Source organism: Mobula birostris, chromosome 2 (assembly GCF_030028105.1).
Source record: "Mobula birostris isolate sMobBir1 chromosome 2, sMobBir1.hap1, whole genome shotgun sequence".
Taxonomy (NCBI): Eukaryota; Metazoa; Chordata; class Chondrichthyes; order Myliobatiformes; family Myliobatidae; genus Mobula; species Mobula birostris.
In genome coordinates this window covers 27,597,131-27,623,999 of record NC_092371.1, presented here as the reverse complement: position 1 = coordinate 27,623,999, position 26,869 = coordinate 27,597,131, and the positions used below count along the sequence as shown (strand labels likewise).

The 26,869-nt window shown below is 44.3% G+C and overlaps 1 long non-coding RNA gene across 1 annotated transcript in view; it reads left to right on the top strand.

The window, feature by feature from the left end:
* Positions 1-26,869, top strand: part of LOC140208075 (uncharacterized) — a 97,642-nt gene that overhangs the window by 69,843 nt on the left and 930 nt on the right. The window lies entirely within an intron of this gene.

The window sequence follows — 26,869 nt, the reverse complement described above, 5'->3', positions numbered from 1 at the left end:
ATAATCCGCTGGGCAGTTTTCACCACACTCTGGAGTGCTTTGCGGTCTGATACGGGACAATTGCCAAACCACACTGAGATGCAATTGGTGAGTATGCTCTCAATGGTATAGCGGTAAAAGTCCGTCAATATCCTGGGACAGAGGTGACCTTTCTTGATGCTCCGCAGGAAATAAAGGCGCTGTTGCGCCTTTTTGATCAGGATGGAGGAGTTCAGGGACCAGGTGAGATCCTCGGAAATGTGGACACCAAGGAATTTGAAGCTTGATACACTAGAGCTCCGTTGATGTAGATGGGGATGAGAGTGTGGCTCCTAGCATGCCTGAAGTCCACAATGATCTCCTTGGTCTTTTGGGTGTTAAGGGCCAAGTTGTTGTCAGCACACATCATGGCTAAATACTGGACCTCGTCTCTGTAGGCCGTCTCGTCATCCCCTCTGATAAGGCCAACCACTGTGGTGTCGTCTGCGAACTTGATTATGGAGTTAGAACCATGTACAGGTTTCCCCCGCCATCTGTAGGTAGAGCTTTCCTATGAAACGGTTCGTAAGCCGGAATGTCGTAAAGCGAAGAAGCAATTACCATTAATTTATATGGGAAAAATTTGTGAGCATTTGCAGACCCAAAAATAACCTACCAAATCATGCCAAATAACACATAAAACCTAAAATAACAGTAACATATAGTAAAAGCAGGAATGATATGATGAATACACAGCTTATATAAAGTAGAAATACTTTTCCACAATCATTGCCGCACTGTTCTCTGTAGTGAAAATCTCACGCAAGTGGCGTTGGCAGAAAATCTCACGCAAGCGCTCTCCAGTAACCTTTAAGCTATGAAGCTGCCAAATCATACCAAATAACACGTAAAAATACACAACCAACATAAAGTAGAAATAATGTATGTATGGTGTAGTATCCCGGGAATCGGGAGGACATCGAGCACACTGATGATGGTGTGTTAGGCTGAGTCGTTGCAGGTTGGGGTGGTGCAGTGGCCCCCACCCTCTGGGCCGCCGAGTGATACCGATCCGTGACTCGCCTCTGATCTGGGCCAACATTTACGTGCCGGGTGGCACCTAATTAATTAGCTTGTTTATTTCGGCTTTTTTTCTTAAAGATGTGCTGGGTGTGTTCCGGCTACCGCTGCATTCTCCACGAATCAGTATCTGTCCGCGGCCCGGGGGTTGGGGTGGTGGGACACTGGGGTGTCATCTCATCAATCAGGGCAGGCAGCTAATCTTCTCCTATGACTGCCTGCCTTGATGTCGAAGGTCGGGGTTCGTCATCTGCTGTGGCTGATGTGGAAGGCTTGCTTGATTGCTGAGCCTCGCGCATTTTTCTATCATACAGTTCTTTGTAAGCACTCAAACCATCCTGCAAATATGCCCTAAACTGACGTACCCTATCAAAATTAAAGTCGTACTTTATCATTGCAGCAAAAATTCACGCAGTTGCTTCACGTTCAGTTCCTGGACGACTTCGCTTTCCGTCCGTTCGCTACTGCATTCGGTTTTGATTGTTATCCTTTCCTCTTCCAATTGCATCAGCTCTTCGTCTATCAGTTCTTGGTCATGAGATGCCAAAACTTCTTCAACATCATCTTCATCAACTTCCACAAGCCAAACTCACTTTGTCCGTTCACCACGATCGAAATGCTGTATTATGTCTAGTTTTACGCTAAGTGTAACATCCTTATGAGCTCTTTTAGGCTTTTCCGATAACTTAGAACTCACCTTGCTAACGGATGCTCACAGGCACATGTTTAAGCAATGCCGGCGAGAATGCAGTTCCGATTCCGGGGGAGGAGCGGCTGCTTGGGGCGTGCGCTGCTTTTTTTTCGTAACAGTTTTAATACCTCCTGTTAGCGAAAACAGGTAACTAATGTAGGTCTTTCGTAACAGTGAGGTTTCGTAAAGCGAACGTTCGAAAAGCGGGGGACACCTGTACAGGAACGCAGTCATAGGTGAAAAGAGAGTACAGAAAAGGGCTCAGCACACAGCCTTGAGGCACGCCAGTGTTCAGGGTGAGAGTGGAGGAGGAGAGGTTGCCTAACTTAACTGATTGGGGTCTGTTAATCAGAAGGTCCGAGGTCCAATTGCAGAGGGATGAGCTGATACCAAGCTGGTGAAGTTTGGCAATCAGCTTGGAGGGGATCACAGCACTGAATGCCGAATTAAAGTCAATGAACAGCGTTCCGACATAAGAGTTGTGTGTGTTGCTCTCAATTTCCAGCATCTGCAGAATCTCTTGTATTGAAGAAACTTAAAAATACAATTTTGCAAACAAATGTCACTCTTTACAGAGCACAGGCTATTGGCTCATAGCAGGGGCTGGTTTGTAAAGTGAAGTGAGCATGAAACTTTCATGTATACATCAGTCCAATGTAAGACAATGGGGTTGTGTTAATTGACCTGCATCAAACCAGCCAACATGAGTTAAGTTATTTGCACCATTGTGACCAAGTTCACCTTGACATCTTCTAGAACGTCTGACAGTGGCCTGCATGATGGACAGTCCATAATTATATAGAATCTGGGGACTGAAAGGGTGAAAGAACACTCACTAGAACTTATCCCACAATAGGTCTAAGGAACTCAAATTCAAGATAAAGTTATACCAATGTATATACAGTGCCCATAAAAAAGTGTTCACCGCCCCCCCTTGGAAGTTTTCATGTTTTATTGTTTTACAACATTGAATCACAATGGATTTAATTTGGCTTTTTTTGACAGTGATCAATAGGAAAAGACTTTCATGTCAAAGTGAAAACAAATCTCTACAGTGATCTAAGTTAATTACAAATATAAAACACAAAATAATTGATGGCATAAGTATTCACCCCCTTTAATATGACACACCAAATCATCACTGGTGCAGCCAATTGGCTTTAGAAGACACATAATTAGTTAAATGGAGATCTGTTTTTGGACACCTGTGTGTAGTCAAGGTGTTTCAATTGATTGTAGTAAAAATACACCTTTCTTCTGGAAAGTCCAACTGCTGGTGAGTCAATATCCTGGCATAAACTACACCACGAGGACAAAAGGACACTCCGATCAACTTTGCGAAGAGGTTATTGAAAAGCACAAGTCAGGAGATGGATACAAGCAAATTTCCAAGTCACTGAATATTCCTTGGAGTACAGTTAAGTCAATCATCAAGAAATGGAAAGAATATGGCACAGCTGTAAATCTGCCTAGAGCAGGCCATACTCAAAAACTGAGTAACCATGCAAGAAGGGGACTAGTGAGGGAGGTCACCAAGAGTCCTATGACAATTCTGGAGGAGCTACAAGCTTCACTGGCTGAGATGGGAGAGACTGTGCATACAACTGTTGCCTGGGTGCTTCATCTGTTGCAGCATGATGGAGCAGTGGCAAAGAGAAAGCTGCTGTTGAAAAAACTCACATGAAATCTTGGCTAGTGTTTGCTGGAAGGCATGTGAGAAACTCCAGAGTCAGCTGGAAGAAGGTTCTATGGTCTGACGAAACCAAAATTGAGCCTTTTTGGACTTAGACTAAATTATGTTTGGTGTAAACTGAACATTGCACATCTTCAAAAACACACCATCCCTACCGTGACACATAGTGGTTGCATCATACTGTCGGGATACTTCACTGCAGCAAACTTGTGAAGGTAGTGGGTAAAATGAAGGCAGCAAAATACAGGGAAATCCTGGAGGGAAACTTGATGCAGTCTGCAAGAGAATTGTGACTTGGGAGAAGTTTTGGTTTCCAGCAAGACAATGATCCCAAGCATAAAGCCAAAGCTACACAGAAATAGCTTTAAAACAACAAAGTTAATATCATGGAGTGACTAAGTCAGAGTCCAGACCTCAATCCAATTGAGAATCTGTCACTGGACTTGAAACGGGCTGTTCACTCACAAACCCCATGCAATCTGACAGAGCTTGAGCAGTTTTGTAAAGAGAATGGGGAAAATTGCAGTGTCCAGATGTGTAGAGCTGATAGAGACCTATCCACACAGACTCAAGGCTGTAATTGCTGCCAAAGGTACTTCTACCGAATACTGATTTGAAGGGGGTGAATACTAATGCAATCAATTATTTTGAATTTTATATTTTTAATTAATTTAGATCACTTTGTAGAGACCTGTTTTCACTTTGACACAAATGAGTCTTTTTCTGTTGATGAAAGTCAAAAAAACCAAATTAAATCCACTGGGATTCAATGTTGTAAAAGAATAAACATGAAAACTTTCAAGGGAGGGTGAATACTTTTTATAGGCACTGTACATACCACTATATAGAGTGGTACATACAGTGATATTCAATTTCTTGCAGGAATTTATAGGAAAATGAAGAAATGCAATAGAATTTCTCAAAACTATACATAAACAAAAACTGACAAACTACTAATGTGCAAAAGAAGACAAATAGTACAAACAGATAAATAAATAAATAATACTGGGAACTTGGAATATTAGGCGTCCTTGAAAGTGAGTCTGTAGGTTGTGGAATCAGTTCAGAATTGAGCTGAGTGAAGTTATCCATGCTAGTTCAGATGTTTGATGGTTAAAGGATAATAAATGTCTTTGAACCTGGTGGTGTGAGACCAAGAGATCCTGTACCTCCTTCCCAATGGTAGTAATGAGGTGAGCTAGCTGAGAAAAATGCAAATTGTTCTCCTGCAAGAAGCCAGATAGTCTCATAAAGCTGTGAGCATTGTTGGTTTTCCACAACACAATGTCGAAAGTAAAAAGTGGTTAGCAGTCCTTGAATAGAGTCTGTCATGACTGATGTGTCAATACTTTCAATTTTTACAGCTGCAACATATTTAGTAATAAAGAGAATAATTTGCTGTTAGTCTGAATTACAAGTCTTTTTCAGCTTGCACCTCACCTGTAGTTGCTCGTAACTGTGGAGTGGGAGATCGTGGAGTGAGTTGGAGACAGTTCCTTGTGGACTTTGCGCACCAGTTTTATAAAGCGAGTGGGGCTGGACAGGATTTGGCTGCAGAGTGGGAGATTCCTTGGAGCAATATTAACTTAGCACAGACCAAAAAAAAATGAGGCTTAAGCAGAATGGCCATTGTGGGAGTGGGCCAGTGATAGAATGGTCAGGCTTTGGCTCAACAGGTTTGGACAAGAACAGACGCAGTCTAGAACTCAAGGTTGGGAAGTTAAATGTCTAACAAGTGTAGGCAAGATGGTAGTTTAGGCAGTAAAATGCCCCTGGTGTGAGAAATGGGATTTTCGGGTACCTAATGGCCCCCCCACCCGCCGCCCCAATGACTACATCTGCAGGAAGTGCACCCAACTTCAGTTCCTGACTGACAAAGTCAGGGCACTGGAGCTGGAGCTGGATGTACTCAGGACCATCCAGAAGGCTGAAAATTTCAAAGATGAGCCATTACTGAGAGTGTAGATGGGTGACCACAGGAGAAGTAAGGGAATTAAGCAGTCAGTGCAGGGTACCCCTATGACATTTCCCCTCAGCACCAAGTATACCCCTTTGAATACTGCTGGGAGGGATGACCTATCAGGGTACAGCAACAGCAGCCAGGCCAGTGGCGCTGTGACTTGTTCTGAGGCTAGGCAGCGAAGGGCAAAGTTCAAAGTACATTTATCACCATTGTGTAATGATCTGATCTGCATGAACAATGTGCAAGAAAAGCTTTTCACTGCATCTCAGTCCATCTGACAATAATAAACCAATTTCCATTCCAAAAGATATACCACACGGCTTCTAAGATCTTCAACTGTTTGAGAGTGTGTGAAGAGTTAATGTTGATGCTGGTTTCATCTAACGGTGTCCAAGCAAAGACTGGTAACTTCTGAATTTAAAGTTATTGATCAGAAATGGATTCTGGCCATAGTGAGTGACTTTACTTGGCTCTCAAAGTAGGACAAAGAATGTTATTGCTATGAGGGAGGGGTTGGAATAAGTTTTATTTCATGGAGACTAGAGCGTAGAACAGTACAGACCATGAACAGGCCCTCTGGCCCACAGTGCCTCTGCCAATCATGATGTTATTATATATTGCATGTCTGCATGTAGTCTGCATCCCTCAACTGCCCACCAGTCATGTGTCTTTCTAAATGCCTCTTAAACGTTGTGTCACATCTGCTTCTACTGTTTCTATCACTTCCCCTGAAAGTACGGCCTAGACACCTTCCACACTCTGCAAAAATATAACTTGCCATGTAAATGAGTATTGCAGCAGCTAGCGTAACTCTATTGCAGCACCCGATATACAAGTAAAACTCCGCTGCTGTCTGTATTGGGTTTTCTCCCACTTTATAAAGATATATGATGTAATTGGCTGGCATGGGCTTGTTGGGCCGGAAGGGCCTGTTACTGTGGCATATCTCTAAATAAAAATAGAGAAAAAAAAACTCCTTCAAGCTTTTCCCTCGTCACCGTAAAGCTACGCCTCTAGTATTTCGCACCAGAATTTATGCACACCTGCTGCACAATTTCTGACAAAATTAGTGCATTTGCATCCCTTTGCTGGAGAGGGATGGCTCCCTGTGAGCGATTGCGGTCATCCATGAATTCTCTGCTCTCTGGCACCTGAAACAATTGAAGAGGCAATGAAAGGGGAGACCGTGTTGGTAAGTACTGTTCTGTCTCTCAGTTCATCCCATATCTATTCCATCTATAACCATCACTGAACTTCTAATGCTTTAACAATTAAAGGAAGTATTTTTAATTAAAACTGAACTATAGAATTACAAGCAGAAATTAAACTTTCTGCATCATAGTACAGTTAATAACGTGTATCTTCTGTAAAATCCTATCAGCACTAGTGTTAGTGCTGGCACCAAATTGCCAGTAGGTGCTTCCTTTCACCTGGGGGACAGTGAATGTCAGTGTTAGAAATTGATACTGAATATGTACCTGGAAGAGCATCTGTAGAGTTTCGCGGCATGGAGTGCAACCTTGCATTCAGGCTGTCAGGGTAAGGGTAGCATAAAGAAACCAAGGATGTGACGGATATGTTAAACCTCTTCTAGTATTGGTCTCACAACAACCCACAGGACTAAACGCAAACAGGTCATGAGGACCCAGTAGACAGCTCCCACATGATTTGAAAGACAGTGAAGCAATTGGTCGAAGGTTTTCAAAATTCACTGAAGATAAAGATGGATTGAAAAACAGGTCACCCTTGTTCACAAAGGTTGGAAGACACAAGTTTGGAAACTGTTGTCCAATTAGTTTAATCTTTATTGCTGCCAAGATCCTCAAGTCAACTCTCAAGGATGAAATAATTATTAATTTAGGAAAGCTTAATATAACCAAAGCAAATCAATATGGTTTGATAAAAGTCAACTCATGTCTGGCAAATTTGCTAAAGGAGGTAGCAGCATATGAGATGCTGTCTATTGGGACTTCCAAAGGACCTTTGACAATGACACACAACTTTTCCTGTATAAAAGGTCATAGTACTGAAGGAAAAGTGTTAGCACAGATTGAAAGCAAGCTGTCTCATAGAAAATACTGTGTTGGCAGGTTGGAATCATGAGGAGTACCCCAGAAATTCATTCTTGACCATTAATTATTTACTATTTATGACTTGGAACAGGAAACAGAATGTAAGAGGAGTCCTTTCCCACCCTCATGATCTGCCCATCATCTCCCTCTGTTTTCCCCCTACTCTTTATTCCATGGTCTACTCCCCTTTCCTATTAGATTCCTTCTTCTCCTCCCAGATTCACTTCCCAGCTTCTCATGCCATTCCCCTTCCTGAACACACCTTCCTTCCCTCTCAACTGTTCTCACCTATCACCTGCCTCCTTGTACTCCCCCTTCCCTCCACCTTCTTATTCATACCTCTTCCCGCTTCCTTCCCAGTCCCGATGAAGGGTCTCCGCATGAAACATTGACTTTTCATTCCTCTCCATAGACGATGACTGATTTGCAGAGTTCTTGTACCATTTTGTGTGTGCGTTACGTAAGTTTTACAGCTTGAGAATAGGTGCAAGGATATTGTGATTCTGCAGTTGGGTTTAGATAGAGTGAGTAGGTAAAACATGGCAAATGGAGTTTAATGTGTGAAGTCATGCATTTCAAAAGACTGAATATTTTCTAAATGGAGAGACTGCGAATATAGAGAGATCGGGGTACTCTTGTGCCTGAATCATTAAAAGTCAGAAAGTTGATGTAGTAAGTAGTAAGATTGTGCCCCCTTCTCATTGTTACCATCAGGAAGGAGGTACAGGAGCCTGAAGACTCGCACTCAATGTTTTAGGAACGTCTTCTTCCCCTCTGCCATCAGATTTCTGATTGGTCCAAGAACCCATGAACACTACCTCACTGTTTCTCTATTGCTTTTAATATTGTAACTTGTAGTAATTTGTTATGCCTGCGTAGACTGCTGCCACAAAACAACAATTTTCACAACTTATATCAGTGACACCAAACCTGATTCTGATAACGGGATAATTGTAGGGTTAGTGCGGATGTCTGTATCTCTCTACGAGGCCATGAGATATCAAGAAGTTTCCACTCGTAGGAGATCTCAACCAAGGGAACGTAGCCTCAAAATAACAGATCTCTCATTTACAGCAAAGGTGTATAGAAATTTCTTGTTTCAGAGAATAGTAAACATGTGGGATTCTGTGCTCCAGCAAGTTTGAGGCTATATCATTTAAAATATGTCAAGTGAAGGTAGGTAAACGTTTGGAAGATTGTGGAGTTTCAGGTTATGGGGATTTGGCACAGAGGAGGATCTGAAGGTTGAGATTGACTTACACTGATCTTATTGAGTGAGGGACAGGCTCAAGGGGCCGCAGGGCCCATTCCTGTTCCTACTTTCTTGTGTCTTTAGGCAAAGGAATGGAAGTTTCACAGGGGCACTTATATAGGATTTATTGGACAGCAGAGCAGACTGATCAGGATAGCAGGCCAATATGAAAGCATTTTGGAAGTTATTTGTGGGTCAGGCAGCATCTGCAGAGGGAAAAAAAGAATTAATGTTTTCCTTCAGTGACCTTATGAGTAAGCACATACAATGATTCAACAACATGTCTGTCTGTTCCTGGCCAGCGCTTGTAGCTGAACCATTTCAATCTCCTCCCGCCGAGACAAATTATTGTAAAAAAAGATTTGTAGTCATGGAGACAAAAACAGTCAGAATGAATTTATTTTATCTTAAAGGGGGAGCAGTGAAGTGTATGTATAATTATACCTCTGAAAAATGTGATACATTATTGTGCTGGTCACAGCCAATAGCTAATAGTTAATTGCCTTGGATAAAAAAAAAAATGTGCTGTTGGTAACTCAAACCCTATTATCTCACTAAGCAGCAACGCAAGAGCAGAGAGATGCTGTAGAAGAGTTTGGACCCTAATGCTCCTCCAGTGCAGAAATCTTTATATTATTGATGAGTGTTTAAAATAATTATCAAAAGAACAGAGTGGTAAAGGACTGCTTTCTTTTTAATTCTGATTTAGGTTCTGCTTGTGTTACCTTTGTTCATTCATAGGACCTGGGCTCTGCTTGCAATGCTGGCATTTATTGCCCATCCCAAGTCATCTTTGAGAGGGTGGTGGTGAGCAGGCATTAGCCTATCCGTGTGTTGTAAGTACTCTCAGTGCATTCAGGCAAAGTTCCAGGATCTTGTCCAAACCTTGAGAAAGGAACGATGATACGTTTCCAGACTGGGAAAAGTGTAAATGAGGAAGATGTGTTCCCACCTGTTGCTCTAGTTCTTCTCAGAAAAACCAGGAGAGTGTAGGAATTAGGCCATTTAGCTCCGCCATTCCATCTTGACCCATTCTCAACCCCATTCTCCTGCCTTCCCCCTGTAACCTTCAACACCCTTACTAACCAAGAAACTATTAACCTCCACTTTAAGTATACCCAATAACTTGGCCTCCATAGCTGTCTGTCAATGAATTCCAAAGATTCACCACCCTCTGGCTAAAGAAATTCCTCCTCATCTCTGTTCTAAAGGGACATCCTTCTATTCTGAGGCTGTATCCCCTGGTCCTGGACTCCCACACTATGGGAAACATGCACTCCACATCCACTCCAACTAGGCCTTTCAATATTCGATAGGTTTTGGCGAGATTCCCCTCATTCTTCTAAATGGTAGAGGAAAGAGCAGAGGAAGCCACAGACTTCGGAATGTTGGGAAGGATTCCTTCTATTTCGTTAATTGAGAACTTCCCAAAAGATACTATTGGCTTCAGCTTATTGCTTCCACCCTCCCAAACCTTGTAATTTTTGTTTTTTTATTGTGTGTGCAAACTTCAAGTTCGTGTTGAAGGACCTTAATGCCAGCAATGGAATAATTACTAATTTGGACACACTATATTGTATAATAAAGAGAATTTAATACATGTTTTAATAAAGAAAGCACATATCTATGAGTGACAACAGGGAAGCTGGGCTAACCTGGTGGAAGGGAAGGAATGCTGGCTCCATCTGTGCTGTATTATTCTCTGATCCTTTCATTCAAGACAAAGTTCAAGAGCCAAATTCTTATCAGCTCTTTGGTTATTGGTGAGGAATTGATAAGATTTTGGCTCTTGACTTAGGGTTAGGGTACTCGAGGCTTCGTAAGACAGGCTCCAGCAAATAAAAACCTTTAATTTTTAAGATTAAATCTAAATGTCAAATTTGGTAATTATTTGGATCAATGCTGAGGCCTTGATCAGCTGCCAAACTATGGCTCTAGTCGTCACTGCAGCTGTATGGTCTCACCTTGTTCATTACTCCCCGCCTACAGCTCATTGGTTGTAACATAAAGCTACAGACGACAGAAAGGCATATCTGTTTCCTGTGTCATTAACTATTAAACTATTTCATAAAAGCTCCCAGTGTGGAGGAAAGCAATAAAACAGCCAGTAACCACGGCAGTGTGAGGGAGATCTGCCTGCAGAATGTTGGGAAGGGATCCTTCTATTTCGTTCATTAGGAACTTCCTGAAAGACATCATCTGTTCAGTTAATTGGTTCCACACTCCTGCAGTTTTTTTTTGTGTGTGTGCGTGCATGAATCTCAAGCTCACGCTGAACGATCTTAATGCTGGAAATGGAATTTTTAATCTGGACATGCTATACTGTGGTTAATCAGGGATGGGCAATAAGTGGTTGTCTTCCAAAGAATAAGTGAGTGAAAGGCAAATGCCCAAGGCAGGGAGAGCATGGTTTCAATGGACAGTAAAGTTGCCTCCACACCTATCGTTCAAGCATTCCCAGGCAGGGACAGCATTAAGTTGAATATAGAGTAAAGCCTCATCTCTACAGTCTCGTCAAACTCAGCATTAGGATATAAAGTGGAGCTTTGTCTACACAGTTCCATCAAATGCTGCATATGCAGGGACAACGTAGGTCAGAAATGGAGTAGAACTCCTTCTAGAAATGAAAAGTGAAAGAAAATCAAAAAACAAATAGGCTGTATCCAGAGTAAAGTCCACTAATTGTTCAGCCATCAAACATTCCCGGGGCACCAACATCTCTTTAACATTCGTTACTCTGGTCTGGGATGGAACATGACATCCAGGTGGGATAGCGATAGATGAAAATTAAGTCAGATCAAATATCAACAGCAGATAACAAGGAGACCTGTTCAACTCACGGCGTGCAGAAAGTGGTGTTGCAGAAGGTGGGTAGAGTTAGGCTGATGCACACAACCTGGGCATGGACATTCCATTTGTTCAGCTGGTACAGGGATGCAATTGGCACAATGTTCCTGAGGGATAGTGTACGGAGCCAACGCCAATGGAATGAGGGAAAGCAATCGGCCCTTCACCCTGGGTGAGGCAATGAGATGCCCGATTGAAAAGATTGCGTAAATTACATCTTGAGTTTGCAACTTGGGTTCAAACTCATGAAAGGTAAACTTTGAATGTCCTTCTCCCAGAGGATGACCAAACGCAGTACTAGGTGCATGGATAAAGCAAAGGAATTGAATCCAGCACCATGGCAGGCACTAGCCTCCTCATCGAGGACGTGCTCAATAGGTAATGCCCCCAAAAAAATCAGCATCCATCATTAAGGACCCCCGTCACCCAGAACATGCTCTCTTCTTATTACTACCATCAGACGGGAGGTATGGGAGACTAAAGGCAGCCACTCACTGTTTTAGGAACAGATTTTACTCTCTGCCATCAGATTTCTGAATGGACAATAAACCCATGTACATTACTTCACTATTTTTTTTCTTTTTTTGCTCTTTTTGCTCTTTTTGCACAGCTTATTGAATTTATTTTTAATATACATTTTTATAGTGATATATAGCATTTTTTAGTATCACACCGTACTGCTGCTGCAAAAGCAGCAAATTTCACAACAAATATCAGTGATATTAAACCTGATCCGGAATCCAAAAGCTTTCAGATGTGTAAGAAGGGACCTCTGGATGGGTGGATGACTGTATGTTTTTAAACGTGATTCACTTTGCATGGAGAAGCTGATATTGAACTTTACAAAATCTCTGATAAATCTCCTTACTGACCATGACAGTGTCTCTGAACCCCAGAAAAGTCTGGCAGCTGACATCGTGGTCTTGATATTGCTCAGTCCTCCTACGTGGGGTGCTTCCTGCAGTCCAATGGGACCGGTGGAACACCAGAGTTGAGACAAACCTTGTCCCTTGAACTATCCGACTCCATTTCCCCCACCCCCACGCATTCACTGCAACTGCCAAGAGCTAAACTGCATTCTGCTAATTCTTGAGTTTTCATTCTGGGGAAAATCGGCGCTAGTCAAAAGCTTATCCCTGGCTATGTGTGCTTATCCACACTCAGGTTGGAGGAACAACACCTTATATTCCGCCTGGGTAGCCTCCATCCTGATGGCATGAACATTGACTTCTCTACCTTCTGCTAATGCCCCACCTCCCCTCGTATCCCATCCGTTATTTATTTATATACACACATTCTTTCTCTCTCTCTCCTTTTTCTCCCTCTGTCCCTCTGACTATACCCCTTGCCCATCCTCTGGGTCCCCCCACCCCCCAACTCCTTGTCTTTCTCCCCGGACCTCCTGTCCCATGATCCTCTCATATCCCTTTTGCCTATCACCTGTCCAGCTCTTGGCTCCATCCCTCCCCCTCCTGTCTTCTCCTATCATTTTGGATCTCCCCCTCCCCCTCCAACTTTCAAATCTCTTACTAACTCTTCCTTCAGTTAGTCCTGACGAAGGGTCTCAGCCTGAAACGTCGACTGTCCCTCTTCCTAGAGATGCTGCCTGGCCTGCTGCGTTCACCAGCAACTTTGATGTGTGTTGCTTGAATTTCCAGTATCTGCAGAATTCCTTGTGTTTGTGTGCTTATCTTTTAACTGGAGATCGCTTGGTGAAGACAAAGGGTTAACCAAAGCACCGGTGTCATTCCAGTCCTGATTTCTCTTTATAGAGCAACAACAGTAACCTTTCACCTTTGCTTGTTAAACAGGGAAGTTTAAGTTAATTTAAAGCGTCCAAAGTGGTATCCTGACCTCAAAGAAACGGCCAGTTTAGACACTTCAGTGAACCTAATTAAAAGGCACCCCGATGCATACCTGATTGATATATAAAATCAGTGGGGAACAAGTGCAGGCAAAACAGTTAGCTGTACAAAGAAATATATCTGGGTTAATGCTATTTTTAGATTACCTTTCAGTGGAGTATTTTAACTATTTATTTAGGTAATGTCAAAGTGTCACACCGAGGGAGCACAGGAATGCAGAAAGGTTGGGGATAACATTCCTCTTGTTTTCTCTCTTTTCTCTGAGTGCCATCAAAGTGAAACATCTCACTGAATTTTAAACATGCTCAATCATGCTTAAAGCCAGTTTACGCTATCTTTTAAACGCCGCTTTAAGAAGCATTGCGTGCGAAGCTTTTGCCTCGCTGAAAACACCAGCTCGGCCCCCGATCAAAATAACAAGCATGTCAGTAGCACCCGCAAAAAAACTGATCTGATTTACTTGGTTGGACCAAGACAATGAACACTTGCATATTTTTTTTCACGAAGAAACAGTACATATCAATAGGACTACAAAATAGCTTCCCCTGAGTCATTGGCAGGTACAGGATGAGTTATTCTGAATAAAAATGTTTGTAAGAAACCCAGATTCCATTACCAACCACTCATATTACCACCTCAAAATCTATCAATACTTGCCTTTTAATTGCGTTTGGGCGTGACAGATTGATTTTGTAAATGAAAGATTTAACACTGTTATTATGCAATTAACAATAGGGCTCTATCACTTACGAAGGTCAAATTTGAGTGTGATGTTGCGGGAAGGCCTTTGTGCCCAGACCTGTAAAATCTTTTTATCTTTCATTAAAACTGTAAGGGTTTTTAAGTATATGTTGATAGAGTCCAATCCTGATGCATATATGTGGGTTAAACCGTTCAGGTTGAAGACCTTTGTCTAAACTATGGAGCCCGATAGAGGGAGACTCATACAATCCACATCCAATCACCCACCACCCCGGACATTCTCTCTTCTCCCCTCTCCAATCCAAAAGCCTGAAGGCAGATGCCACTAGGCTCAAGGACAACTTCAACACCACTGTCTCTTGAACAGTCCCTGGAATGATAAGGTGGACCCCTGACCTCGCAATCTACCTCATTATGACCTTGTACCCTATTGCCTGCCTGCACTGCACTTTCTCTGTAGCTGTTACACTTTATTCTGCATTCTTATTGCTTTACCTTGTTCTACCTCAATGAGGAGGGGAGGGAACGTTGACTCAGACCACGAGAGGCCAGCGTCAGGCATTTTCATGCCTTACAAGGCGCAGATTGGAAGTCTGTGTGGGGCGCCACTCCTCGTACGGACACTAGAGCAATGTGCGGTTAAGTGCCTTGCTCAAGGACACAAACACGCTGCCACAGCTGAGGCTGGAACTAGCGACTTTCAGATCACTAGACGAACACCTTAACCACTTGGCCATGTACCTCAACGAACTATGCAATAAATCTAATCTGTATGAACAGTAAGCAAGACAAGCTTTTCACTGGATCTTGGTGCGTGTGACAACAATAAACCAATTCCAATTCCAGTTTTTTAAGTATCCTGCTGAGCTGGCATTAGGGTGTCAGGATATGTATTTCTGTGCTGCCTGGGACCCACCCAGATCCCAGTTAATGCATTCCCTTTAAAACTACCAGGCTGACTATTCTGGAGCTGTCTAGCATCAAAACAATTAAAATGAAACTGGGTTAGAGTAACATCCATTGACCAGCACCAGGCAAAGTCCTGAGCGGGCTGGATTAGTGGAGAGTTACTTTTTCAGTGTTGAAGGCATTATTAATTTGGGGGAAAGTACATTTTTCTCTAATTGAAATATTGAAGTAAAAAATTACTTTATTATTTTTTGTCTGGTGAACATGACCCAGAGACAAAACTAAGTCAGATCAAGGGCTTGCCAGGTAAACGTGGCACCTTGGTAAAAAAAAATGGTTGTTTTTTTAAAAATTTCATTACCTCTTTGAGTAAAGTTTGAGCTGCAAGATTGAAAATATTTCAGAGGGGTGGAGAGGAATCGGACAACGGAGAGGCCTCTCTGCACTGAGCTAATCTATGAAGGTCAAGCAAATCCTCGAAGGTCGCAGATACTGACATCTGTTTCTGGTCAGAGATCCAGGCCAGGAATAACTTTGAAGCTGCAGTGTGCTACAGTGGGCATTAGCAAAATGTGTGTGTCACTAGCAGCAATATAAAGACACAGCCACAGCTCCTTTCGTTTTTATTTCATCTGCCCGATCGGTCGCAGCAATTTAAGCAGTAAATTTGAATCAGATGCCAAGGGGTCACCAGGGCCTGCAGAAGCACAGGAGTCAATCGCCTATAAAAACTGCCCTGCAGAGAACTGGCTCCCAGTCTCATTAAGGCCTAGGCGGCAATCAGTGAAAGACTAAACAAGAACAAAAGCCTCAGATATTTGACTTTCCTGGAACTGGTTAGGTACCATCTCCATTCCCATCCCTAAAGCAGATGGTTGGATCTAAACTAGTGGGTGTCAACAGGAGGGCCGGAGTGCCTTTCTCCAGTACTGTCATGGACGCTTCCCCGACACTGGATTGGAGGAGGGCGGTGGTCCTTGGAAACCAGGTCTGAGGGAGTGCCGCCCTTTCCGTGACACTGTGCAAGCTAGATGCTTCTTCCTTTACATTTGTTCTCAGGATGTGGTAGTGAGTGACCTGTCACATGTACGTCAAACCAGCAGGGGGCAAGAGGCTCCCTTTCCTGAAGAATATTCGGGATCATTCAAGCCTTTGCGAATCTCCCTGACATCCAGAGATGAAACCACTAGATGGCCTCGTTCTTCTCTGTTTGAGTAGGCTCACAGCTGATGGATTTCTAACGCAGATTCAGGACCACGTTTTGGATCTGATTACTTCTGTAAGTGGTAAACAGGTGCTGCGTGTAATGTTAAACACCTGATCAGATCTCCCTGTGCAAATATTTGAAGAAATATTTGAAGTGGGATTATGCCCAGAGAGATGTGTATGCTATAGCAACCTCTGCGCCACCTGACCAGGCCCAACCCAATGCCCTCAGCAGCCAAGCACACTCTGGGTTGCTGGTGGAGGAAGGAGGGGTGTTAGGTGAGAGGGCGAGAACGTGTAGATTCAGTGAGAGAGGCTCGGACATTCTCTGCAGTGAGGATTAGAGAAGTCCTGATTTCTGGGGGCTTGGAGATCCACTGGCCTCAGCTTCGATTAGCACCAATCTCCTCTTACAGTACAAAAGCTCACGTATAGTACGGCCCACAGAAGCTGGAAGCTGGTCCACCGCAGAGGCTGTATCACCTGAACATTTACCTCAATGTCACACCTTCACCTCTCTCTGGCGGGTCACTAGAAATCAACCAGAGGCACTGGCGCCGACCCGTGGGGGAGGGGTCAGCAACATTATTTAATCTCTCACAAGAGAGCATGGCAATTGTTACACAGCAGCCATTACCACCCCACGGCCAATGACAGGGTTCAAACTATAGAATGAAGTATCCTCATTAATGACCTTTCCTCAGAGAGCAGGCTTCCCACTCACCTGATAGTAGTAGGTAGCCGTCAATCCCAGGGGGTCATGGAATTGACGCTTCTGGTGGACTGTGCCCTCTCCAGGGTGCAAGCCTGGGCAGGGAGATTTGAAGAATTGGCTGTTGCCCATGCATGGGAATCTCTCTCTCCACGTCACTGATGTAGTCCAAGGGAAGGGCAAGCGCTGATACAGTTGGCACCAGTTTCGTCGCAGAGGTTGCCAGAGTGATGTTGTGAACAACATCAAACTGCCTTAGGGAACCCGCCTCCAGATTTCTTCCTCGTGGTTTACTCCCGAAGCCTTTCCCATGGGTGAGTATGGCCACAAGGCAGCAGAGGTTTAAAATCGGAATTTTCCTTCTCCTTGGTGGGCTGCCGTCCAAGGCCGACGGGCCCCATCTGCCCAAAACTCACCTGATAATCCCTTCCAATTTATCAATGATGATGGCCTTCCCTTCAGAACCATAGTCAAGTGCTTTTCTCCTCTTAGGTCACCAAGAAGGCTAAAGAACGAAATACTGGGAGAACAGGGAACCAGTAATAATGATAGTAACAATAATAATACCCTCAATTTAATGTCCCAAGCAACGGGCTTTATCTGCACTTCTTGCTGCCTCAGTAAAGCAACCAACATAACCAAAGGCTCCATCCACCCTGAACATTCTCCCTTCTTCCCTTGCCCAAAGGCAGAAGATACTAAGGCCTGAAAACATACCCCCAGGCTTAAAGGCAGTTTCTATCACACTGTTATAAGGCGATGGAAGAGTGGCGTCATAAAATAAGATGGACTCTTGACCTCACAATCTATCTTGTTCCGACCTTGCACCTTATCGTGTACCTGCACTGCACGTTCTCTGTAGCTGTTATACTTTGTTGTGCATTCTGGTATTGTTTTACCTTGTTCCGCTTCAAAGAACTGTGTAATTAGTTGATCTGTATGAACAGTGTGGAAGACTAGCTTTTCACTGTATCTCAGTGTTATAAACCAATTCCAACTCCAGACCGATACCCAGTGTAATCAAGACATGGGATCTGCACATGATGCCATGAACAAAGCATAGGCCAGGATTTAGGGAAGGCCGTAGTAAAAGCCTGGAAGGAGATCTCTGCAGCAGCGATACAGAGGGGGATATCTCTGAGGCAGCCTGTGGAAGAGGTTCACGAGCACAGAATGAAATTCTGAGCAGCTGAGAAGGACAGCCTGCAGCATCAACAGCATGCAGCCTGGAACCTCTCCTTTCAGCACAGAGTGGTTACCAGCTTCATGCTGAAAATCCTCAACCTAACTGTGATATCTGGTGCCTCAACACTGCCCACAGTTTCAGCACAGATTCCGTTTAAACCATGATCTGATCATGAAGAAGGCAAGTCAGCAAATCTACTTCTTTGGGAGTTTGAGGAGATTTAGTACGTCACCAAAGTCTCTGGCAAAGTTGTACAGATGCACTGTGGAGAGCATTCTGACTGGTTGCATCCCCACCTGCACACCCCCCCACCCCCAGTCTGGAGGCTCCAATGCACAGGATTGAAAGAGGCTGCAGAGGGTTAGGGTTAGACGTAGCCAGCTCCATCATGGGCACAAACCTCCTCAGTCCACTGCTGTTCACTCTACTGACCCACGACTGTGCTGCAACACGCAGCTCGAACCACATCATCAAGTTCGCTGATGACACGACCATGGTGGATCTCATCAGCAAGGACAATGAGTCAGCATACAGAGAGGAGGTGCAGCGGCTAACGGACTGGTGCAGAGCCAATAACCTGTCTCTGAATGTGAACAAAACAAAAGAGATGGTTGTTGACTTCAGGAGGACACGGAGCGACCACTCTCTGCTGAACATCGACGACTCCTCTGTAGAGATCGTTAAAAGAACCAAATTTCTTGGTGTTCACCTGGCAGAGAATCTCACCTGGTCCCTCACCAAGAGCCTGCAGCGGATGGTGAGGTCAGCTGAGAAGATCATTGGGGTCTCTCTTCCCACCATTACAGACATTTACACCACACACTGTACCTGTAAAGCAAACAGCATTATGAAGGACCCCACACACCCCTCATACAAACTCTTCTCCCTTTCGTGCCATCTGGAAAAAGGCACCGAAGTATTCGGGCTTTCACAACCAGACTATGTAACAGTTTCTTCCCCCAAGCCATCAGACTCCTCAATACCCAGAGCCTGGACTGACACCAACCTACTGCCCTCTACTGTGCCTATTGTCTTGTTTTTTATTTATTGTAATGCCTGCACTGTTTTGTGCACTTTATGCAGTCCTGGGTAGGTCAGGAGTCTAGTGTAGTTTTGTGTTGTTTTACATAGTTCATTGTAAGTTTTCGTATTATTTCATGTAGCACCATGGTCCTGAAAAACGTTGTCTCATTTTTACTGTGTACTGTACCAGCAGTTATGGTCGAAATGACAGTAAAAAGTGATGACTTGACTTCTTGTTGTTCCTTTCTGTGACTCATGGTGCATTGGGTGGCAACCTTGCTGTTCCTTTGGCATTTTTGTCAGTTTTTTATGAGACGGGGTTGCTAGCTTGACACTCAACCCAGCACAGACAGAAAGTATACAAGGAGCTGGCCGGGTTCGAACCTGGCACCACTCGCCTTGAAGCCCAGTGCAGATGCCACTATGTGGCATTTATACCACTGGGGAAGAATTACAGGAGCCTGAAGACTCATACTCAATGTCTTAGAAACAGCTTCCTCCCTTCCGCCATCAGATTTCTGAACAGTCCGTGAACCCACTGTTCCTCTTTTACTTTGCACTATTTACTTTTTTTTGTATCTTATAGTAATTGTTTATGTCTTGCACTGCATTGCTGTCACAAAACCGCAAAGTTCATTACATATGTCAGTGATATATGAGGAGAGCCTAGGACCAGGGGGTAGAGCCTCAGAATAGAAGGATGTCCCTTTAGAAAGAGGTGAGGGGAATTTCTTTAGACAGAGGGTGGTGAATTTGTGGAAATCATTGCCACAAATAGCTGTGAAGGTCAAGTAATTGGGTACATTTAAAGTGGAGGTTGGTAGGTTCTTGATTGGTAATGGTGTCAATGGTTATGGTGAGAAGATAGGTAAATGGGTTGAGGGGGGTAGAGCAGACTCAATGGGCCAAATAGCCCAATATTGCTCCTATGTCTTATAATAAACCTAATTCTGATTCTGATTCTGAAAGTTCGACGCTTGAACTGTGACGTTGTCTTTGGCTCCATGGACACTGATCAATTCTTAGCCTGCTTTCACTCCCTACAGTTCTAGCAGAATTTTACCCTGAGTTTGTCTTCAAAGGAGCTAGCGAGGCACCACAGCTTTCTAGTAGCCTGGCATTCCCAGAAATGCTGAGGTAGATGCGGTGGTGCCGCAGCTAATGATGCTGCTGTACAGCTCCAGCGATCCAAGTTCGATTCCAACCTCCAGTGCTGTGTAAAGTTTGTGCATTCTCCCTTTGACTGGCTTGTCCCACATCACAAACGGATGTGGGTTGGTGAGTGAATCAGCCCCTCGTGTAAAGGTGGGAGCCAGGAGAATGAGGGAAGTCGCTAGGAATGCAACAGAGAATATGTTCCAGGAAATAAGTGGTGGGGCGAAACTGACAGGATTGTCTGACAGCCATTATAGACTTAGAATCACAGCATCATAGAATACTACAGCACAGAAGCAGCCCTTTGGCCCATCTAGTTCAAGCCGACCTGGTCTTTTGTCTAGTTCCATCTACCTGTAACCAGACCATACCCTCCCAAGTCCCTCCATCCATGTACCAATCCAATCTTAAGTGCTACAATCAAAGCTGCATCTGCCACTTCCACTGGTAGTTGGTTCAACACTCACACTACCCTCTGAGTGAAGAAGATCCCCCTCAGGGTGCCCTTAAATATTTCACCTTTTAGTCTAAACCTATGACCTCTAGTTCTAGTCTCACTGAACTTGAGGGGGAGAAAGCTTGTGTGCATTCACCCTGTCTATATCTGTCATGATTTTTATTTCCTCTACAAGATCTCTCCTCAATCTCCAAATGCTCCAGGGAATAAAATCCTAAACTATTCAACCTTCTCTGCAGGACAGGGTCCTCAAGTCTCAGGAACATCCGTGTAAATTTTCTCTGCACTGTTTCAAGCTTATTGATATCTTGTTTGCATACCATAGCCCTGGATCCATCAGAATGCTGAAAATATTTACATGACTAATACAATTATATGATTGAACTTGTAATACAACTTCAAATGCAACCATACATATGCAAAATCAACTAAAAACAGCATGCTGGAAGAACTCCATAGGTCAATCAGCACCTGTTTTAGAGCGGAAGAGGGAAGTGATGCTACAAAGACTGGTAGGTTTTAGCTGGAATTAGATTATATAGATTTGAAATCAATTGGAATACAAATATCAGCAATCAATGAGTGACCAGAGCTACATACAATACTTCAAACTCAGCCTCACCAGCATCTTAAATAGCTTCAACGTAACATCCCAACTCCTATGCCCAGTGCCTTGATTTGTGAAGGCCAGTGTGGCAAAAGCTCTCTCTACTAGCCTAACTACCTGTGATGCCATAGAGAGTTAATGGGCCAAATGCTCTCTTTCTATGTTGTAAGAAGATGTGGAGTAAGAAAAATAATTTGTGGAATAGCTATGACCTATATGGAGCATGACTCTTTTCTCCTCCTTCAGAGTGGGTATTGCTCACAATCTCAGCCAGTCCGCTGCTGTCCTTCTCGCTACCTACTGACCCGTCCGCGATGGGGCAGTGGCTTCAGCCTGTGGTGAGGAGGTGCATACTATAAGTGAGCAAAACCCATAATGGCTCGCTGCTGACGGAACCAATGCGAGCACACACAGATCATGGGAAGAATTCATCATTCACCCAGTGACACAAGGAACTAAAGCCGAACTGGTCACCTGGTGGAGTGCTCCAGAAGGAGATGGAAGGTGCGCATATGGTCCAGGAGAGAGCAGCTCCCCAACAGCGTGGCTCCATCTTGCACACAGGACGTAGGACTAGGAAATTCAGAGTAGTTAGTGGTTGTGACAATCCTGTTAAATAGAACATAGAATAGTACAGCAGAGTAGAGGCTCATTAGCCCATGTGTCAACTTTGTAGCCTTCTCCAAGATTAATCTAACACATTGCCCTCCATTTTTCTTTCATCCATGTTCCTTTCTAAGAGGCTCTTTGAATATCTGTTACATATCAGATATGTAACGGATATTCAAAGGCGGGAGGAGAAGATGACAGCGCGACGCAGCTTCCAGCGGCCACTCCGGTGAATGATATCTGTTATCTGTCAAGTAGGGTGCCATGCACAATCCTGATTTGATGGAGACAGACGTGAGAGCACGGAGGAACATCTAGTGAAACTTCTGAAATGCCTGTTTCGCTGCTGCTGCTACTGTGTGATCCAGAATCTTCGGAGGGGAAGGCCCCGAGTCCTTGGCTTTGCTTGTTGCTCGGCGGCCGGGGCAGGGTCAAAGCGCTCTGCAGAGATGGTGCTTGGTATTGGAGGGCTGGTCGGAGGCTCGAAGTTTTCGGACAGACTCAGAGTCGGCTGCGGTTGGGTGCTTCTAATGCATCGGCAAGTTTGCGGCACTTGGAGTTCATGGCAGGGAGAGTTTCTCCCTTCTACCGCCTGCGTGAGATGATGGGGCTGTCGGGACTTGAGACTTTTTTTTTACCGTGACCATGGTCTGCTCTTTATCAAATTACGGTATTGCTTTGCACTGTTGTAACTATATGTTATAATTATGTGGTTTTGTCAGTTTTAGTCTTGGTTTGTCCTGTGTTTCTGTGATATCTTTCTGGAGGAATGTTGTATCATTTTTTAATGCATGCATTTCTAAATGACAATAAACGAGGACTGAGTGTCCTCATAATCTAATCTAATCTAATCTAATATCTGCCTCTAGCACCACCCCTGGCAGCGTGTTCCACACAGCTACCACTCTTCCCACTTACTTTTGACATCCACCCCCACACTTCCCTCTAATCACCTTAATATCATGCCTTTGTATTAACCACTTATGCTCTGGAAAAAAAAGATGCTGGCTGTCCACTCTATCATCTTACCATTTTATACACCCATATCAAGTAACCTCTCATCCTCCTTCGCTCTAACGGGAAAAGCCTTAGCTCTGGTGCATTCATCTAAATGACTTTCTGCACCATTTCTGTACCTTCTTTAAGCACCTCACTTAAGATCTGTAATCTCAAGGCATACTTTTCTCGGAGGATTGCCACTTTGCGAGGGTTTGAAGGCTTGTTCTGAAGTTCAGTGATATTCATGATGCCCAGTGTGGCTTACAGGCCTGAATTGACTCTGGTAGCATCCAGTAGACAGGGAGATGAACTGAGGTGTTAACACTCCAGACTAGTTCAGCATTGAGAAACTCCTCATTGAATTCCAAGCAATGTTTATTTTTAGCCTTTGCATGGCCTGGCTCTTGCATCTCATGCGGTGGGACACAATTGATGAATTGTGTGTTGAAGCACCATGTTTCACATTGGTAACAAGTAGATCAAATCACTGTAAGGTCACACTTTCCAGGTCAAGCAATCATTTCTGACTAAGGCGAGGGGCAAGATTCCCGAGATAGGAACTAGTTTTACATTGTCACTCACATTCATTCATTGCCAGGTATAAGTATCAAATTGTTTGGTTAGGTATTGATTTTCAGTCAGGTAGTCACTGTTATTGTAGTAGCATCCCAATGGTCTAGTTGCAATCAAGAGTGTCCCACCATGATGAGGCCACTCTCAGGTTGGAGGAGCAACACCTCATATTCCACCTAGGTAGCTTCCAACCTGACTGCGTGAGTGTACAGTACTGTGCGAAAGTCTTAGGCACTCTAGGTTTTTTATATGGTTTCAGATGGTATGGCCTTTACAGAGCCCTGATCTCAACATTATCCAGACTGTCTGGGATTACCTGGCGAGACAGAAGCAAGCGAGGCAGCCAAAGTCTGCAGAGGAAAAGTGGCAAATTTTCCAAGATGTTTGGAACAACATACCAGCCGATTTTCTTATAAAACTGCATGACAGTGTACCTAAGAGAATTGATGTTGTTTAAGGGCAAAAGGTGGTCACACCAGATATTGATTTGATTTAATATTTTACCATTTACTGATCTTTATAGTAATTTTTTTGATATTTAGAAACTTTTCATGTCATTATTTTTGAAAGCATGTTCTCTTCACAGAATTTTTTTACATGAACCTAAAACTTCTGCACGGCACTGTAGATTTCTCTAAGTTCCAGTCGTTATTCCCTCTTCCCTCCTTCTCTTTCACATTCTCCTATCTGCTCCCTATTTACCATTTGCCCTCTCCTCACTTGCCCATCCTCCTTGCCCTTTTTCCATGGTCCACTCTCCTCTTGTATCAGGTTCCTTCTTCTGCTTCAGCCCTTTCATATTTCCATCTAGCTTCTCACTTCACCCCCCACTCCCCCATCCACCTAACTTCCCTCTCACCCGCCTTCACCAACGTCCTGCCACCTTGTACTCATTCCTCTCCCCTCTCCTTTCTCTTCTCTCTTCCTTCCCCTTCCTTTTCAGTCCTAATGAAGGCTCCTGGCCCAAAATGTTGACTTTTTAATCCACTCCATAGATAGTGTGTGGTCTGTTGAGTTTCTCCAATACCTCGTGTGTTGTTGGGTAATTAGGATGAGAGGCTGGGTGGACGTGATAAGAAATGTGTCCAAAATTTAAATGGTTACACGTTTACCTGACAGATACCCTGTCTAGCGTTCACAGATGGTAAGCAATACATATTGGCGTGAAGGTTGTGAGGGAACTGCAGTTACGAATATCCTGATCTTAGGAGCGAAAGTTTGATCAGTTGAACAACCCAGGGGCATCTGTGCTTGATGAGGTAACAGAGGTGTGATTCTTACCGGCAGGGACAAATTGACCTGGCGCTGCTAAGGGGTGAATTCTAGATTGCCCCCACTCCTGTGGTCATCCGACCAATGTCACACAGAGGCTAAGCAGCTGACAGGCGATGCGTAGGTGTGTGAGGAGCGACAGAGGAAGCTGATGTGGGTCACGGGGTGGGAGGACGATTCTCCACGGTTGCAGGAAGTGGTGGAGGGATTGAGGAGAGTTAAAAGACCAGTCCTGAGAGGGACTGGAATCAGGGATTCCCTGTGGTACAGGCATTAGGGCCTTCACAGGTGGCGACTGTTTGGGACAAGGAGCTGAGCTCCCGAGAGGTTCGCTCTGAGGAAAGGCAGGTGGGTGTTGTGGAATAGCCCCAGCACCTAAATGAGGGGAGAAGAAGGAGAGCAGCAAACCCAGGTCTGGTCACGGAGAGGTCATCAATGAGCAAAGACCGAGGCTGTTCAAACCGCAGTGAGACCAGGAATCTGCAAGGGACGGTGGGGAACTGCAAGGAGGAGCCAGAGGAAGCTCACAGAATCAGTTCTGAGGAAGGAGTCAGGGGGAGCAGAAAATGAAAAAGAAAAAGCCGCCACTGCAGGAAATCTGAAATAAAGATAGAAGATTCAGAAAAGACTCAGCAGTCCAACAGAGGATATGTGGAGAGAAAAAGTTAAGGTTTCAGGTTGATGGTCTACGTTAACCTACAGTCCAGCCACCACACACACACACACACACACACACACACACACACACCACTTCAAACCCCCAAAGCCCACATTCCATCTCTGACAGCCACCCGTCACCTGCCTCAGAACCAGCATGTACCCAACTGGCTCGCCAATTGCTCTCTGCCTTTCTACATTATGATACACTGGTGGTAGCATCATTGCAGATGAGCTCCCCACAGTAAAGGCCAGGTGGGCAAAGGTGCCTGATCTCCTTCCAGGAAGGACAATAATAGAACACAGAACACAGCACCATAGTATGGGCGCTTTGGCCCACAATGTTGTGCCGACTTTTTAACCTACTGTGAGAGCAATCTAGCCCTCCCCTCCTACATAACCTTCCATTTCTCTATTATCCATGTGACTATCTGAGATTTTCTTAAATGCCCCTAATGTATCTGCCTCTACCACCACCCCTGGCAGTAGATGGCAGAGCCGTGGGAAAGATTAGAACTGGACAGACTAGAATCAGAGGTTTTAGGTTGAAAGGTGAAATATTTAAGAGGAATCTGAGGGGAAACTTTTTCACTCATTGGGGTTGAGCTGGTATGGAACAAGCTGCCAGTGGAGGTGATGAATGCAGCTGCAGTTGTTACGGTTAAGAGGTTTGGTTAGGTACATAGAATCCCGGTGCAGGTAGATAGGACTAGGCAGAGAATGAGGCTGGCATGGACTAAATGGGCTGAAGGGCCTTCTTCTGCATTCTATGACTCAGTGACTCTATTACTAGCAATGGATTGTTGAAACATCTCTACAGTGCACACCCCCAGCTTCAAGCTGGAGTGCCGTTTTAGTAAGTCTTCTCTGTGTGCTCAGTGAAGCATTGACATCCTTCTGAACTCGAGCCCTGGAAATGGCTGTGATGCTCTGGTAGAGACCTGGTCAAGATGACTGGCAGATGCTGCTGCATTGGTGGTCAGCTCTATACAGACCAACGTAGCACTAACGTCTCACAACACAGCAGCAGCCGTAGTGCGATGACTCGAGTCGAGTATTTTGTTCTCCTAAGGGGTTGTCTATTGGTGCATCCTCAGGTGGCTGTGGAGGCAGATCTGTGATTCACACATAACTGGGACGTTAGGGTGGATCCCTCAATGGAGAATGCGTGTGCATGACTTTGCTTAACGTGGGTCGGCTGATGCACAGGAAACACCACACAGTCCTTGACAGATCAGGGTTAGTTACAGGACTTGAAGCTCATCCTGTCTGTGGTATTGCTTAGTACCCCTGTGAGCTAAGTGCTATCAATATTAATGCCATTTTCCTGCTCTTGTCTCCTAGCTTTCCAGATCATAACTTTTAGAGTTTTCATTTCAAA